This window comes from Leuciscus leuciscus, assembly GCF_965113295.1.
Source record: "Leuciscus leuciscus genome assembly, chromosome: 4".
Lineage (NCBI taxonomy): Eukaryota > Metazoa > Chordata > Actinopteri > Cypriniformes > Leuciscidae > Leuciscus > Leuciscus leuciscus.
In genome coordinates, this window is record NC_138728.1 from 15,068,581 (window position 1) to 15,083,465 (window position 14,885).

The 14,885-nt window shown below is 37.0% G+C and overlaps 2 long non-coding RNA genes across 5 annotated transcripts in view; one reads left to right on the plus strand and one right to left on the minus strand.

Annotated features, from left to right (window-relative positions):
• Window positions 1–14,388, minus strand: part of LOC309497595 — a 31,700-nt gene extending 17,312 nt beyond the window's left edge. The window contains exons 1-3 of one of the 4 annotated variants that reach the window (XR_014205613.1): window positions 10,369–14,388; window positions 9,412–9,482; window positions 6,637–6,682 (exon numbers count right to left, since the gene is read on the minus strand). This is a non-coding gene — a long non-coding RNA (uncharacterized lncRNA). The remainder of the gene's footprint in view (window positions 1–6,636; window positions 6,683–9,411; window positions 9,483–10,368) is intronic. The other 3 variants (XR_014205614.1, XR_014205615.1, XR_014205616.1) reach the window with 3 other exon arrangements.
• LOC309497609 lies at window positions 7,383–8,666 on the plus strand. Its single transcript, XR_014205633.1, has 2 exons — window positions 7,383–8,481; window positions 8,596–8,666. It is a non-coding gene; the product is annotated as an uncharacterized lncRNA (long non-coding RNA).
• Window positions 14,389–14,885: the final 497 nt, after the last annotated feature.

Genomic DNA, 14,885 nt, shown 5'->3' on the forward strand with positions numbered 1-14,885 from the left:
GGTCATGAGCATGCCGGCTATAACAAAAGCAGTCTTTATGTAGCACGCATGCTGATCCAGCAGCCCACGTTTTGTGCTGCAATTCACACGTCTAACTAAGAGGGGACAAGAACGGGCAAAAGAGAGATGCAGATTGACTACTACCTTCCTGCGGCAAACACACAAACACACACAAAACATGCAAACACAAACACACACTGTGAAAATGTTGGATAAACTAATAGAGAAGTTCTTTACATGGTTCATCTAAGTGAATTGTTTTAATTCAAAAAACAGTTTTTACACATTATTATTATGCTAATGTATTATTTAATATGATTACATTAACCGGACTACATTAGACAATACCAATAAAATAATTTCAATAGTTAGATCAAATCAAATATCTCTTTAAGAGAACAACTGCTTATTTTCGCATTTTACAGTGCATGATATCAGATGGTCATGAGTACTGTACAAGATTGAACTGGAGACATTTTATTACATTTTTTTTTGCTTCTCAATAAATAAAAGGTTTTAATAAATTCAATTGTACAGTGTCATGTCTCTGATAAAGGTAAAAAGGTAAATGTAGGCTATGGCAGCACTGCGCTACCAGAAGATTTCAAATCTAAAGCACATTTGAACCACCCATTCTCACGACAAAGCATTACTGCAATATTTACTGCACAAGATATGAATGTATTTCAAAAGAATTTGTGAAACATGATGAATATGTATGAAATTATTTTCAAAGCAAGACATTGTAAATAGTTTAGTTCAAATAGTGATATTAATTATAACATTTAAAAATAATCATAAAGGAATAGTTTACCAAAATGTTCTGTCATCATTTAATCACCCTCATATTGTTATAAATATGATACCCCCTCCCCCCTTTTTGTGGAACTCAAAAAAAAAGAAAAAAAAAAGAAAAAAAACCTTTTGAATGCAGAATGTCTCTGCTGCTCTCTTCTACAAGCTGTCAAGCTCCAAAAAGGTCAAAATGCACCACAGAATCTTTTTGCAATTACTTTATTTGAGAAAAGGACTGAAATTTAAGTAATTATTCACTGAAAATCCTGCCTGATAGCTCTGGTCATCATTTAGTTTCACATTATTGAAAAGAGCATTCTCCTATAAAAAATAAATTAATTATAAAAATATATCAGGGTGAGTAAATAATGACAGTTTACAATAATTTAATAAAAAAATGTTGGGGTGAACTATAGCTTTATTTCACCTAAAAGAATGAAACTAGTTATAAAACTTATTATAAAATCAATTTAAAAAAAAAAACATTAAAAAAAAAACATAATTCTTTAAAACACCCAAACAAACAAAAAATACCTTCTCAGTGTGGTCATGTCTAAGTGTCTCTCTCTTTGTATGTGTACATGTATGAAGGAGTGTGACATGGAAAGTACAGAGTTAAAGCTCTGAGGATTGGGCCATGAGCTCACTCTGGGATTAATTATGAAGACCTGGGGCTTCTGGTTCTGTCTATGTGCGCGCATCTAAGAAGCTATGTGTCAGCACTGCAGCCATTCAAACTGCTCACAAACAACAGTCCTGAATGGGCTCCATTTAATCAGGTATGCTCTGTGTTGTTCTGCCCTAGTGTGCAGACCTACAGACGCACGCATGCACGACCATGCATGGGCTAAATAAGCATGTTCAAGTGTGATAATCAAATTATTGTTGGTGTTTGCTTGAGGGTTACCAGGGGCCTCTCTTCAGTCTTATTCCCAGCTTAGAATTAATCACTCACCAGACATCTGAGGTGTTGCTACGCACACACACGTATGCACAAACACATTCCCAGGGAGACGGGCAGAGTTTATCATGACAACCAAGGAAGGGCAAAAGAAGGTTGAGAGAAAGGAGAATAAGAGGAGAGAGGGTTCCTATGCATGTTAGCTTGGTCTCTATTGACCTGTAAACCTTTGTGACTGGAACAAATGCAAATGGCGCTGACTTGCTCACAGAAAATACTAAAGGGCTATTCAAATGAGCCACTGCCAACAATGCAACATTGGCCTACCCATGGAGCAGCCCTCGTCTGGAGCTGGGCCTTCACACTCAACACTAACAACAGCCTTATGGAGAGAAAAATAAAAAAAATAAAAAATCTATGAGATCCATTGGATGCTTGTATGAAAAATAATTTTGTTGTTTTTTGTTTATTGTGTTAAGGCCAGTTCACACAGAATGCATTTTTGCTGTTAAAAACACAAGACACAAAAGAGTGGTGCCTTGAGACGCGTATTTTTGGAATGCCATGTCATACTCGAGACGCTGCAAAGGACGATGTGAGATGCAAGCACAATGGTTTAAAATGCTGGTCTAGAAAGTGTTTACTTTGAAAAACAATGGAAAAGTAACGCAGTGAAAAAGAAAAAAAAAACACGTCCTGTGTGAAACGGCCCCTTAGGATTTTTTTTTTCATGTCATGATTCTCATTTAAGAATTTGCTGAACGTATGAATACAAAAATCACAATTTCTGCACCTCAAAAGGAATTGTGCACAAACTAATGCCATTGGTCAAGCCAATGTTGCCTTGTCAAGGATGCTCAAACAAAGAGCAATGTTTTAATAGCATCACAGAGCCAGCATTTACACCTTTTTGGGGGAATCAAACTTGTTTGTCCTTTTACAGTTATTTGAAATATTACTTAATTTTTTTTGACAGCCAAAACTTTTAGTCTTGAATGCTTTTTGCAGAAAACCTATATGGCAATCCATCATAGAATAACAAATGCAACTGCTTCAATTGACACAATGGTCACTTGAATGTGGAAAGGGAGGATCTTTACAATTTAAGTGCTGGAAAGAGCTTTATTACACTGGATAGGCAGGTAATAAGTCAGGAGACGTCACATTTAACAGTTTTAGAGACAAGAAATAGCATGTTTAAAGTTTCCAAACATGATAAAACAATTTTTTTTTATAAATGACATTACTCTGCAAAAAACAAAAACCTATAAGCAAAGGATATGTAATATGTAAAACAAATGCCGCTGTGATAAACATTACTAATTTGTCAATTGTCATTATAACCAGCGGATAGGTAGATGATGACGCCTGAACAAGTTCTCCAGGACATGTGTCAATCAAATAAAAATCATAATAGACATAATCTGACGGTGAGCTGAGGTAAATTATTTTAAAACGCCATTAGGCACAAACAGCTCACTTGCTGATAAAACTATTTATGACTGTGCAAAATTATTACATGCCAAACAAAAAGTTTATGTAATAAAAATGTATGCTTGATTATGATCTCTAAGAACGAAATGTCTCAAGGACATTGTTCTGCTCAAGCTGTATGATTTTATTACTAAACAAGATATTGTCAGGAATTCTGACTCTCATAATCATTATGGACTAAACAGTCCATATTTGGTCTTTGTCAGTGCAAATTCTTGACTCACTGTAGTCAGGAAGAAGTCTGGATGTTGCAATGGTTGATTTGGAAGCTTTTGCTATGATAAGAAATTGATATGAAATTCCAATTCCATCAAACCGCACCTACGGAGAGCAGATGGAGCTCCTCACAGTCGCAAAGAATGGGTTCTTGCATTACAGCTGGACGGAGCAGAACAGATCAAATGCAATTCTTCAAAGTTGCAATATTTTTAACTTGTGCAAGATGCTGAAAAAACTGGGTGCTATGACAAAACAGTCTAAGTTGTCTGTCTGCCTGATTAACTAGATCAAATCACAATTTTTTTTCTGTGATTAATCTCAATTAAAAAGTTTTTATACGTTTTTAATATATTTTGATGTAATAATTTCACTGTTAATCTCCAAATTAATGTAGAAACAAAGACAGTATATTTTAAATACTTGTTTAATGGCATCTTTTTATAAATGAAGGCCAGTTTCACAGATATTAATACAGCGACGGATGTCTTGATGAAATTGTTTCCCCCACCCCCAATTTTAAACATTAATTATAGCCATTCAACATTCCAGTGTATTGAAAGCTATCTTTTTTAAAATACATATTAGGCTTCAAAAAATACAACAACTTTTAATTGGAGTGGTTCATTTAAGTGAACTTAAAACAATCCTCACATAAACCCATATTTATCTGTACCCAATGACATATACAGAAATTGAATAATGAAGTTATCAAACAGTTTGCACTGCATAAATGATCAATTAAATATAGATTAATCCTTATTAAAGCAACAAAAGTTCTTTAGTCAAGAGCAGTGAGTAATTTTCTCTGTTACCTTTGTTCTTTGATTAACTTTAATGACAGACAGCATTAGTGGCTGCTGTCACTTTAAGACCTGCCGCTGATGCACATGACGCGGATCTCACACGAGTCTCATTTTCTCACAACTCTTTAAGTTCATTTAAGACTTTATTTAACTGCTTTAATAAGGATACTCGCGCAAAAGAGAACTCGAGTCTGGCGCGCTGTCTGTGCGCACGATACTGGTGCGTGTCTTTCTGTGCGTTGTGTGTGTGTCATGTTCACAAGCAGCGCGTTCTCTATTGTCTTGTCGCGCTGGAATGGTTTAAAAGCACTTGCATGAATAAGTGCGTGATCATATAATGTAACGCTAACCAAAGGAAGACAGAAAATACGGTTGCGTTAATTAAGTTAAATAATTTAACACGTTAAACTGGCCAAAAATGTATCGCATGCATTAACACATCAACGTTGACAGCACTAATTCATATATGAAATACATATGAGTGTAAGGTAATGTAATGTATTGCAATCTTCATTTGGGGGCTTTTCTCAGCAAATATTAATAAATGCCATATTTTTTCAGTTAATTCTATTAATTCTATAATCACATGACAGATCTAACTAGTTAATTGAGTGTACTGTATGTGTGTGTTTTCATTTTCATTTATTATATAAATGCAGCTACTTAAGAAAATAAATTAATAAATGAATGGACATGAAATATTGATTTGAGTTTAAATAATTTCATTATATGAAAACAAAGAGACTAGAAAGAAATATGAGACATGAAACTAGCACATTTATGTAGGAAATTGGTTGGATGGGTCAATTATACAGTTTAGCGGTCATTATGCAAAAAAACACAGATTCATGAATCAAGTATTCCTAAGTGTGTTCCACCGTATGGATATTTTGTTTCTTACTATTTATCCTTTTAGCGTGTAGCTCAAAGAACACTCTGCACAGACGGGAAATGACTGCAAAAACTGGGAGAAAACCAGTCGTGACAGTGTCATGCTGGTCATGTTTATGCCACACGTGTTAGCTATGCACAAAAAAAAACGTTTTTTTTTCAAGCTTATGTGAGAGTGATACTCTTTGCTACATCAGGAACATTTCGGCAAAAAATGACATTAAGTACTAACAGAGGGAGCATCAGAACACGCAAGAAAACATCTGGATGACACCTGTAAACGGCACATGACCTGAGAGTACATCCACACTGCAGGAGACAAGGAAATGGGTACAATGTGTGAAAGAGACCATTAGATGATTGAGTGATAAAGACAGTGCATCTTCATAAATTCTCCTTCAAGAAAGTCTCCTCTTTCTTTTTTTCCGCTGCACAATACATGCACTAAGGTTATCGAAAAACGCAACGCAAACATCCTAATACTTCTTACTGCGTATCTTTACAGAGTTTGGGAGCACTGACTCTGGAGTAAATAATATCATTTCGGAGGTACTGGGGTGTTTTGCACAGTAAAAGACCAGAAAGACTGAATGTTTTAGTTCATGTCATGCTAATTTCACACACTTCGAAATCCATGGAACAACCAACATGTCAACCTACAAGACAGCGATGAACAGAGTTAGAGAAAGACAGTCACAAAGAAGCAAAAAACCAACCCTGCAAATCAGACAACAACTCCACTACTAAGATAAATCATGTTTGATCAGTGTGGTTATGAGCACAGGCACGCTGAAACGATCATTTTCAGACAATCAGGATACTGCAAACCTTTCATCCCAAATCTGCCTCTAATTTCAGTCAAACTGATGCAATGGGAGACTAACAGGTCGATCCTCATCATTTTTCTGCTCTGCCCACCATAGAAATAAGCTCTCAAAGACGTGCCCTAGATTTGAACACCACCACTGTCTGATGAAAGATTTGATCTGCGTATGATGTTCTGAACATGTAATCGAGTGTCAGAACATTTAGGATTATGCAGTACATATCATGTACATTCTAATTTGGAAAAAACATGTCTAGAATACCTGATATCTCCTTACTTCACTAAACGACTAACATGAAACGTTCACAGAAGATGAATAGAGAGGCCTCCCACACAGAATTCACATTTCAAAGAGACCACACGAACACTGCAGGCCTGCAGACTGGCTGCAATATGCACTTAAGATTGTACAACAATTATTATCGTAAAAGAAACATGTCAACGTTTGCACAATTATATAATATTCACACAGTAGTTTAAATATATTTGCACATTCAAAATATTTTCAATGGAACAATACAGTTGCATAAAATATGCCTGTTTTATTTCTTAAAAGAATCTGTTAAATGAAATAATTTGTTTTTAATTTTAGATCACTATTTTTTTTAAACGAATTTAGTTCTTTACAAAACTGGCCAGTTGTGACAAGGATTGGGACTGCAAATTGTATGTTGATGGTCACTTTAGTTTGTCAAATTGTTTCTCACCTGCGTAGTCAAGAATGTCTGTCAGAGTCGTCCAAAGTCCCCGAACCTGTGAACAACAAATCATAGCCCATGAACATTTACTTAAACTCAATGAAAAAGCACATGCACTTTAATTCATTTCAAGAACTGTCCATAAGCTCATCTGTGCTGCGAATATTCATCCAAAACCACCGCAAACAGCACAGCATTTTCTCGGGTCACGACCCGGCTCAGTTGAGCCTGGAATGTAAAACCGAACCAAAGGAAGCAGGAGAGAACCCTGCAGAGGATTGTTTCATTTGCTCACAGGATTCATTAAGTCATTTTTGACTTGGGATCTCAGCTCCTGCTCACTGTAAGCCCAAAAAATAGATGTTTTCTTGGCAGGAGCAAAAAAAAAAACTTAAGTTCAGCCAAAATAGACAATACAGCAGTATAAGGAGCTAAAACACATGCCAGATTGCAGAGGGGCGATTCAGAGCTGAGGCCCTGGCTTTCTCCCCCTCTCTAGAATGATCCACAGTGGAAAGAAAAGCCTTCTCCCTGTCCTCAAATGAACTCAAACATGAGCTTCCTGTTAGACCCTGGGAGGAAACACCCAGCACAGCAACCTCACACTAACAGAGGAAGGCCTTCACTGTCGAATTCTTCTCTGCCTGCGAAATTAGGTCAAGCACTTAAGAGCTCCTCGCTCATACCCACAAATTCTCTAAAACGAACGCGCACACACGCTGACATACATAAATCACACACACGACCTCAGTTACCTCATGCACTCACAGAGGACGAGCACGCACAGAATGCGTCACCTGATGTCTCCCTGCATGACAGGTAAAACGCAACCCTGTGATTACAGAATGTGTGTCAGTCTGACTGTCCTCTGCTGCACCATGAATCTGAGCAGCTTAGGCACATCCCCCAGTGATCTGTAATGTTCCAGACTCCTGTCGGACATGCAGCGCTCTAACAGCTCTTCCTCACATCTGTGCAACCTTTTAGTGCCAGCTTCAGACAGGCTACAGGCTAAAAGCTCAGGACACGCCCCTGACCTCAGCTGACACTACAGGCCACTCAAATCATCTGAGAGAGCGGCACAAAAGCGAGGATTGATTGTGTGAATGTGACAGGTTAGCCGAGGCGCCTCCTCTCTCTGTGGTGATTGCATTTTAAATTTTAAATGATGAATGCTTTTTTCGTAGGGTTAGCTGAGGTAAACTAGCTTGGATGCAGCCCAGCTACGAGACAGATGAATTTATGACTTCGCCGGAGCAAAGAGCGCGTAGGACTGTTCTCCTCTTTGTAATCTCAAATGGCTCGGTTGGCTTTCCTCATTTATCTGGCGATTTTCAAAGTGTTTAAGCAAAAGATGCCGGTAACGAGCCGTCGGCGTCATTATCAAATCATTTCGAAAGGCCAAGCGTAATGCTCAGATTACAGTACAGAGTCCAGGTCATGTTGACACATTACATGCTTGGCCTTCTGTCTCTTCTGAAATGCAGCAAGGGGAAAAAGGGGAGAGCGCACAGAAAAACCTGAAGCCGAGCACAAAAGCAGAGGAGGGATGAAGAAAAAGTCTGAGAGAAAAAGAATATGACAATAACATATGCCAAATTTCTGTCATCTGTTGCAGAGAGTTTGGGGAGACATTCCTGTGGGATTGACAGTTTGGCGTGGCTGTAGCACCAGGGGCCAGTCATGGAAAGACACTTACAGTGTGCACACACACTTTATGAAGTCAGTCAGACCTACTGAATGCAATCTGGCCTCGGTCGTGTGCTCTCAGCGTAGACCTGGCCCGATCCTTCCCGCCTCGGGTTACGAAGCTCTGTGCTCAACGGTGGTTTGGTTATTTCACCGACAGGAGATGTAAATGAAAAGATATTTTTGGCAAGATAAATCGAGCGCTGAGTGACAACATTAAGACAAGTGGAAACAGATTGCACAAATGACTGATGACCTTTTTCTCTTTTTTTTCCCCAGTTGTTTTGAAGTGCTGACAACAGCATTCTGAACGTCTCCTCTGTCAGAAGGTATACGACAAGAAAAATGATTGTGGAAAAAATAAAAATAAACAAGCCCTTCAAAATAATGCATGGCACTGTTTACAGTGAGTGTTGATCACATTAAGAGGCAAACATATGTAAAACATCTGACTGAGGTTTCATGTAAAACCTCAAAAAATACTAAAACATCCCGACTTAAAAAAAAATATTATTTTCTGTTAGTATTAGGGGGTATTTCTGTTTCCATAAAAAGCAACCAAGCAATGATAAGGACAACTACAGCTGAATTTCTCTAATGCACCTTCAAACAGACTGACAACGAATTTGAAACTATTACAAATTCAAAAAATGATTAACTAAAGGAAATTGGAGAATAAGCAGGCCGTCATAACCTGACGTGGAAAAAGCACAGTCAGCATAACAAATCCCAAAGGATGGTGGTTTATATGTTATAGCATGTGTGTGCAACACACAGAGGTGTTCGACTAGTCAACAACTAAAAGTAATAGCCTACCTCAGACACAAAGTGAGATGCACAAATCCATGTACTTTCAAATATATGAATAATACATTACAAAACACATACACACAGTAAAGCAATATATGCGCCTCGGTTATTCAGAAGGCTTCATTATTCTAAAATCTGTCTGATGTACGAGTACAACAGAAGTACAGAAAACTGTAATTTCACTTTTAGCATATAACAGCAGATTATTATCATATTCAATTATTTATACCGAGTTGCTCACCCTGAAAAAAATGTAAAACTGTATGTTTAAAGATAAAATCTTACCAGATAAAAGGTGGACGTACATTCCATCTCTGGGTTGAGTCCGAGAAAGATTTTCACCATTTCAAGCACCACTGCAACACAGACATACACACACACACAGTCTAACATTTCAGAATAAGCTATATTCTCACTGACTGTAAAAAAAAAAAGAAAAGAAAAAAAAGGTCTACAACAATAGCAATATGCATTTAGGGGAATAAAACCATGTCAAATAAGTGGAAGGTATTTAAATAACTGCATTATGATCAATCAAAAGGGGCTGAGGACTTTGTTTATGCATGACACAAGGATGTAAAATAAGATATTAGCATGAATTTTCAATACAAAGGGGACATAAAATATTCTATTTTAATAATAATTACATTAGTTGAGATTAAATAATTAATTTCACTAAGTTGTATGACACATTGTAGACAACCTCAGTCTGAAATAGATGGGATGAAATAGCCATGAAAAAGGCATTCGTTTGGCAGAAATCTTTTAGTAAGACATCCCATTTATGAGGTACACATAACGTTACTAGATTCATTTCTCTTTTAAACGAGAAGATCTAACGTTAGATCCGTCTCATGGTGCCTTCAGTAAAAGAGAAGAATCTATACAAACCCAAATGAGAGCAGAACGATCGATTATTTGAAAAGCGTGAACAAAAACGTCTGGCCATGAGAAACTGACCTCTTTTTCTATGTCTAAGTGTGTATTACTCAATTATTCTTTTCGACGTGCACTAATAAAATGAACTATTCCTCGATTCGAGTGCGTGCTCGACAGATATTTTACATTTGATGCCAGAAACACAAGCTGTGAAAACTAGGCTACAGTTAAATAATGCCCCATATGCCGGCTTCGTATCATTGGCGCATATCATTTCAAACGTAACAGCAAAATACAAGCAAAAATAGAAAGAAAAAAATTCAACCGACGGGACCAACTACAATATGATAACGACAAACTTACATTATTTACGTCCGCGTTTCATCCGCTTCTTAGCTTCATCTAGGTCATTCGTACTCCTTTAGATGTTGTTAGAAACGGCAAAACAAACAAACAAAAGAAACTTGACGGGGGTCGGTGAATAAACCACGACGACCGTTATTATTCAAGTTCAGGCTGTAATTTCCTGTCGCGCGGACACTTTTGCTAGGTTAACACACGAACGTTAATACAACCCGTCCGTGAGCAAACTATCACAACCTTCCCATCCAGACAAAAACATGACGACACACTGCGTCTTTTAAGGGTAGTTTGATTTTTTTTACATGATCAAGAAGATCTGTTCACTCTCCCAACAGCCATAGGACCGGACCTACAGCCTCACACTACCGTGAACTAGATCACACAAGTTCAACTAAGGTGAACTAACTGTGATTCACTCACTCGCACACACACACACACACACACACACACACGAGCGCGCGCAGCGACCGTTACACAAGAGCCAGACAGCAGCCGCTGACCTATCTAATATCAGCACAAATAACATAGTTTACTCTTATTCACATTGGATATATAATGATGGTGGCCGTGGGCTTTTATTTATTTTTTTAATTAACGGGCTCGTCGAGGTCGACCCGTTCGGCAGATTTACCTCAGCTCGACGAATATGCAGTCCGTTTTCAAACCGACGACAAATCTGAGGTAAAAGTTTGGACTTGAGGAGCTTTTATTTATCGTAGGCAAATAAAAGTACGTTACAGTAAATAAAAGTGTGGTTCAGGAACATCCATGATGTTTGAGACTAACATTTTTGAATAAAGAAGGTGTTAGGAAATATATCTGGTCATTTGCTGAGCCATAAAATAAATAACTAGCCTACATGTTACCTTGCCGACTTATGTTGTAATAATAAAATAGTGTACGTACATTTTAGTACAAATGCCTACATATAAAATATTTAAAGGCGTTTAAACATTCTATAAAGTTTTTTCATAAATGTTTGTAGGTGTCCCGGGTCTTGTAATCCATCGTTTAACCTGTTTAAACCCAACAATTGTCCTAGGCCTAGCTAAATAATAGTACAATAAAATAAACTAACGTTACATGCATTTTCTATATAAAAAGGGGGGGTTAAACTGTTGGTAAAAGTATGTTTTTTTTCTGCTCATTGTTTCTGTAAAACAGTTGTTCAAAAAGACCCAAAAGAAAGTTACAAAAAATAAAGTAACATAAATGATCATGTTTGTTTTACTATCAGGCAACTTTGGTAATATAAATATGGATTTTTTATTTATTTTACTTTGTTTCATTTAAATGTGACAATGCTTTAATAAAAAGACGAAGTCTGTCATCTTAAAATGTGAATGAATCAATCAGTTACTACTTAAAAATGTGACCACTGACATATTTACATGTTTATTGTGATGATTTATATAAGAAAAATAGACCCTTTAAATATCATATGTATGAATTTTGGTAACTATACGGAGCTTTGACACAGACATCTTTCAGAAGGGCAAACTGGCATTTAAGAGCTCTGGTCATGTGACTATTTACATCAGCCATATTAAAGCACTTTAATTTATAGAACTTTGACAATTCTGTAAAAGTAATTTTTGGTCACATAATTTTTATAAAAGTTATTTTTTGATGACAAATGGGGGCAGGGGGATTAAATGGGTTAAGTCAGAAGGGCTTCGGGTATCAGGTGATTTGGTGTTAAACCTTTATGTGTGTGTGTGTATGTGTGTGTGTGTGTGTGTGTGTGTGTGTGTGTGTGTGTGTGTCTGCACTATCAAAGGCATTCTTAAAGGGCATTTTCATTTTCATCATTTAACAAGTGAGTCATGCATTCATTCTTTTATTATTTTTAAATATAATTTTAGGCTAAATTGCATCATTAATGTTAAGAATTTGTGTCTGGATGTTTAGTATACTTACAGAATGTGTAAAACATGTTAAATGTACAATGTACATAAAACAACTTTAACTTCCAACGCTATAAACTGTTGAGGAAATAACTCTTTAGATGGCATTTAATATTCTAATTTACCCTTTTTTATTGACTCTCAAAGACCATTAGTTAGATTTTTTTCCTGCTTCAGGGCTCCTTTGAGTCAAGTCTGCTGTATTTGTGGCCCATAGTCAGCAACAACAATTTCATAAATGTATTTTTAAACACAATACTTGCTCGTAAGAAAATATTTGACAAAGCCACTTAAAACAGACAGAGAACTGTTTTATCTGTCAGATACAGATAAAAAGTTTTTTTCAAACAAGGCAATATTTTTCCAATAAAATGGGTAGAAGACAGAATAAATAATTAGTTTACTTTTTTGGGCTGACATTTTTAGATACTGTTTTAAATTTTAATACAAAGACGAAAATAAATCACATAAAAGCTTTGATCACCCTTATTTAGTTATTATTACTTTTTGAAAGAAATGTAATTTAAAAAAGAAAGGATATAACTGACATAATAAATAGGCCTAACTAACATCTTTTTAACACTTGAGGAAAATATTTGTTCATACAGGATGGTGGTTGACAGATATGACGGCGAAAATGTATTTTAAGAACAATTTAGCTTGCATTTTTCCCCTCTAAATCAGATTACTTTCCCTATGAATACTGGTGTCATTGCTTCACCACTCTGCCAGTGGTTAAAGTAGAAGAAGAGGAACACACTCAATGAACCCACAGGTTCATCCATACAGACACAGCTAATCAGATTAAAAGGCCGAATTATGTCCTATGTGTGAACGCGCGTGTGTGTTTATGTCCTACACAAAGTGGCCTCGTGGGAATTAACAGGAGATGGTGGCAAGCAGATTATTATGAAAGGGTTGTTGAGTTCACATGGCATCACATGTTTACATGAAACTTATTATTGAACCACCGTAGTCTCCAGCATTACATGCCTCTCAAATTAAATTAATAAATACATGCAAGAAAAAAGGGTAGACATTAATGCCAGCAAGTGCTCCACATTTATAAACCAGAAAGTCAAGGGAAGATTTGATTATATGACATTTAATACACACAACCTTTACGGCCTTGTGCCGGTTAAATTGCTTCCTCAGGCAGCCGATTACCTTGAAAACAGTTGGCCAGGGCGCATATAGGTCAAACCATTCAAAATGATTACATTTGCATTTGTAAGATAAAGACGGTGAATTCTCACGCCAAATAGAGTCGTCATGTAACAAATTGCATGCGATCCTCTCTGACACATGTCAATCACACCGAAAAGTAGTGAGAGGCCCACTGGCGGAGCCCGCTGATGTAGAGACGTCGCTCCTGCAGTGCACCGGCTGCACCTTTTGTCTTTTTCAGCTAATCACAAATTCAGACCCGGCATCACTTGCATACTAAGCAAGCCCAAATGCTTTGGTCATACGCAAGTCAGCTCAAGAGAAGCCTGCTGCTAATTATTTTTTGTGCCCCTGACTGAAATGGGGCACTATTCAATAGAACGAAAGAGCGTAATGATCTTCAACGGTGTTTAATGCAGAACTTTCTCCACGCCTCACACCGCCAGTGCGTGAGTGTGTATGAGTGCATGGAGCATTGAGCCCTGGGCTGTGCTAATTTGCAATCAGACACTCTCTTTGAGTTCTGTCTCTATGCCCCCAGACAGTGTAAATGGCAGCTGAGACAAAGCTCCCATTCTCTCCGCGCAGGCCCTCATAGTTTTATTTCAGGCCAGTGCTCTCAGACAGAGGGCATTCTGGGAAAGCCAATAGATGGCAGTGGCAAAGGGGGCGGGACACTGAGAGAAAGTGGAAGAGAGAAAGGCATGCTGCAACAGCCCCCTACCTCCCTCTATGACCGGCGTCCATGGGCACGCTGCAGTGCCACACCCACAAGTCTTGCACTCTGCCAGTGTCTCGCCATTACAACAACAACAAAATATTTTATTTAATAGTTCCACAATTAAATGTTTTTTTAACTAAATAAAGTGAAAGGTTCTAATGTTTAATCTATCTATCTCATTCTCTCCCATCTATCTTAAAATCATTTTTTTATCTGTCTAATTATTATTATAGTGCAATGATGCATTGCCTTGAATACAAAATGTTTATTTCTGTAACTGTTGACATTTTTTCTCCATTTTGTTATATCCATGTAATCAATTGTATCCATCTACGCACTTTGAAATGTTTAAAAAAAAACATTACTGGTGTGCATCTTGAGAAAACAATGGCACAGACATATTTTAAGATCTGTCAGTGCAAGTTGCTTTCAGTTAAAACAGCTCAAACATTCATTTTAGTCTGGGACTATAGGCTTAAGCCTTGTCTTTGAAACCGGGGGCAATGCTTTTATTCAGCAAGGGTGCATTCAATTAATAAAAAAAAGTAACAGGTAAAGACATTTAAAATGTTACCAAAGATTTCTATTTTAAATAAACGCATTTCTTTGAACTTTCTATTCATCAAAGAATCCTGGAAAAAAATATATTGATTTCCACCAAAATATAAAGCGGCATGGATAATAATAAGAAATGTTTCTTGAGCACAAAATCAGCAATGATT